Here is a 4,236-nt window from a genome sequence, read left to right as displayed (position 1 = left end):
AAACTTAATTTTATTCTGATTCTTCCACCCCACTCAGTGATGTTCTCCTGGGGAAACTGACCCCATCTACAAGTTCCATTTTAGTACATCTCTCGTCTTAGTACTGGTTACTAAGCCATTCAGCACATGGCATTTCCTGATGACTGTTATCTGTCCAGAGATGGACACATGACCCTACAAGCCCAACAGACCTGAAACAAAGCTTCACTCTACACATGAAGAAGAATTTTACTCTCTCTTGTGAACAGGAAGGCATAGCCCTGACTATCATTGGCAGCCATCTTTTGACCACAAAGGGAAACCAGTTTTAGGAAGAAGCTGTCACTGAGGACAGAAGAGGAGATGGATAGAAAGAAACTGAGTCCTCGATAACATAACTGACATAACATAGCTGATCTAACATCCTGGACTTCTATGTGAGGTATTTTATTATTTAAAGTCAGTTTATGTTTGCTGTTACTTGCAGCCTGAATGATTCTATTAAAGTGCTTTCTCGTGTCTGAGTCCTTCTTGATTCACATCTTTCTTGGGAGATAGTAAATGTGGTTTTAACTGGAATGAACTGACTGATATCTGCTGATAACACTCTCATCTTGGGCAAGAGATGTGGTCACCTATATGACCTTGATTTTCCCAATTTAAAGGGAAGATTATAATAATGTCTATATTACAGCATTAGTTTAAGAATTTATTAAGGTCATGCTCATAACCTCATTTTGGAAAGTCTGAACTGGTGAAGAGGTAAAGGATAAGAAATTAAAAAGCTGTCTTCCTGTTGCTATTTCTCAAATATGGAGCCTATAGAATAGTTTATGATGATTTTAGGACACATAGCAGGCACTCCTGTGTCATCTAGCATTTATTTGTAACTTGTTCTAAAAACATTGTGGTAACATGAACAGAAATAAGTAAACAGCCTCCCATGATATTAGTACCTCTACAAATACAACTATTTATTTTCCCATGTTTCCCTTTGATTCTTATCCACACTATGAACAGAATAGTTTATATATGCATTGCACAAACACAATTTTGTATTCTTTAACGTTACATGATAAACACGTTTTTCATGTAACTACATGGTCTTCACAGTTATTTTTAATCATTGAATAATATCTTCTTGAGCTGTGTTAAAATTTCCATAATCATTTTTCCTATTGTTGGGCATTTAGGTGATTCTTTTTAAAAGTTTTTACTTCTGCTGCTAAAAATAACATTTTTGCTAACAAATTTAACATTTTCCTACATATGAATTTTTTGAATGATTGCATGATGTTCTTAGGATCTGTTTCCAGAAGTGGAATAATTGGCTCAAAGATATAAACATTTCTTTGGGTCTAATTGCTTCCCTCAAATTTTGCCAATGTACATCCCCTCCAGCAGTGTGAGTTGATGCTTATGTATTTATTTCAGAGTCCTCTTGCCAGATTTAAAAATTCTTTTAAAATATTAAAATATTAATTTTTTTAAGAATCAGCTTTATGAAGGTATAATTACACCTGGTGAAATGCAACCATGTAAATTCAATAGATCTTGATAATTGCATACATCTATGTAACCACCACTACAATCAAGCTATAAAACATTTACATTGTTCCTCAGAATTTTCCTGTACCCCTTGGCAGTCAACCCACTCCCTATCCTGGCTCCATGCAACCATTGATCTACTTTCAGGAAATTAGTTTTGCTAGGCTTACTAGAATTTGTATAAATGGAATCATGCAGTCTATACTTTTTTATGTCTGCCTGATTTTGTTCAGCATAATATTTTTGAGATTTACCCATGTTGTATATATCAGTAGTTTGATTTTTTTATTACTGAGTAGGATTTCATTGTATGAATATACCACAATTTGTTTAATAATTGACTTACCTGTTGTTGAATGTGTGGGTTAATTCTAGTGTTGGGGTGTTATGTATTAAGCTGATTTAAACATTTGCATACAGTCTTTGTGTGGGCATACATTTTCATTTCCCTTGGGTAAACACCTAGGAGTAGGATTGTTGGGTCATAACGAAAAGCACATATTTAACTTTGTAGGAAATCTACCAAACTATTTTTCAAAATGGTTTTACCAGTTTACATTCTCACTAGACATGATGGGAGTTTCAATTGCTCTGTATCTCTGACAACACTTGATATGGTCAGTCTTTTTAATATTAACTATACTAGTAGGTGTGAACTGGTATCTCATTGTCATTGGTCACTTAATTTTCATATGATCTTTACCTACAGTTTTGGGTAAAAGTGAGGTCATAATGTTTAATTTCTACTATTATATTGAAAATAAGGGAAATGGAATAAAGGTATAATAAAAGTTTAATTTCTGGAATTGTAATGAAAATAAGGGGAAATGAAAGAAGCTGGGAAAAAAACATAATTTGTAGAGGAAATAAAAAGGCATTAAATAGATTTTATCACATAAGATGATTTCACAAAGTATGGATATTTGGATTTGTTTAAAAGAAACAGACCCCCAGTACATCATCAGAAAGGGCAATGGAGGCAGAGACAGCATTGTGAGCTGCTGGAGAAGGCTTGAGACAGGCAGAGCGCCTGCAGTTCGCCTGTAGAAGCAGGCAAACATTCCTGAGAAAGTGCCCTGAGGCTGAATGGGTCCTTTTCTCATGGTCCTGATAGAGGTTTCGTTAGTAAGAAGTGTAAAATGCCACTTTCCAGTTGACCCACTCTTTTACCTCCTAAACCGAAGAAAAAAAGAGGATGGAGTTGAATATTTGCCATTGTTGGGCAATGGTCTCCCTTTCAATTTTTGCTCAGGCTTTGGTGTACTGGGATACCATTTGGACTCAGTCTGTGGGAGTAGAAAGGACAAAGCCAGTCTATTGGTCAACCTGAGCAGGCTTAACGGACCTTAAGGAAAAAGTTGATACTCCTGAGTCAGCAGTGATCATGCCCAAAGCCCTCAGTCTCCATTGTGTTTGTTTCACGGACGTCAGAGGCTTTTTCCCCAGTCTAAAGGCTTTGTGAAGTTAATCTCCGATACCCTAGAAATTAAACATTGTTTATGCAGAACTTGGTAAAATGTGCAGAGACATATGGGGGATAGAATTTCAATCCAGTGATCTTTTAAAAGATAAGCACAAGATGATAAAAATGACAACATTCAATTTAGAAATTCTCACAAAGCCAGTAATACTCCCATTCTCTGAAATACCACTGATGCTTGTGTGTGTACTGACACATTTTGTCCTAATGGGATATCAAAAAGCTCCCAATCTGAGAGAGATTCTCAAAGAAGAGTGATTTTGAGCAATTCATCATCTGTGATGGGGAACCAGTGACAGCCAGAGTGGATGAAATTGCTGCTCAGAATTATTTGGAACCACATCGTCATCACTACCCCCTAATATATTTTTTTCATTGACATTTGTTTATATCTTTACCAAAAAGGAATTTGGGGGGGACAAACTTGAGGGGTCTTGGTCTATGTGAGGGTTAAAATCAAAGCACACAGATTTAATCCTGATCCATCCTCTATTGCTATTGGGACCAGATTTTCAAAATTCAATCCAATGAATAATGCACTGTACTATTATTTTCCATTTTTTGAGACATGTCCTTTTCCAAGTCATGTAAATAAAGACTTACAAGGCCACTTTATCTTTTTTTGCCCAAAGTATGGTTTTTAAATTTCAATGCTGGGCATGTAATACTATAAACTAATTAATTGTCTTAAAAATATGCAAAGTGTGAAGTCATTGTGAGGTTACTGTTGCCACCAAACATATAACTTGAAACTTATGCCTCCAAGCGATGAGTACTTCAGAGAAGACTCCAGAGAGAATTAGACCCAGAATTCTGTTAGGGAGCTTTGATACATTTCAAACACTACTAATGAAAAGGAATAGCATATTGAAAATGGAGATCATATGTATGGTGTAGCCTTTCTCAGGAATTCCTTAAAACAGAAAAAAAATTGGCAATAAAGTACTATTCCTTCAAGCTGAGAAATGGTGCCACGATGCATCAATAGGGACCTGGGTTAAATCCAATATGGTCCATCCTTAGCAAAGAATACTACTCAGCTATTGAAAAGAAAGAGGTAGGTTTACACATACTGACTTGGCAAGATCTCTAAAACATATTTTTAAGTGAAAAATGCAAGAACAATAGTATTGTATAATCCCATTTATACAAAAAAGAAATGTAATTGAGATATGAACACACATGTATATAAAGGCATGACATGCATACCAAGCTATTGACAGCTATTC

Source organism: Tursiops truncatus, chromosome 12 (genome assembly GCF_011762595.2).
Source record: "Tursiops truncatus isolate mTurTru1 chromosome 12, mTurTru1.mat.Y, whole genome shotgun sequence".
In the NCBI taxonomy this organism is placed as follows: Eukaryota; Metazoa; Chordata; class Mammalia; order Artiodactyla; family Delphinidae; genus Tursiops; species Tursiops truncatus.
This window is presented reverse-complemented; position numbering follows the sequence as displayed.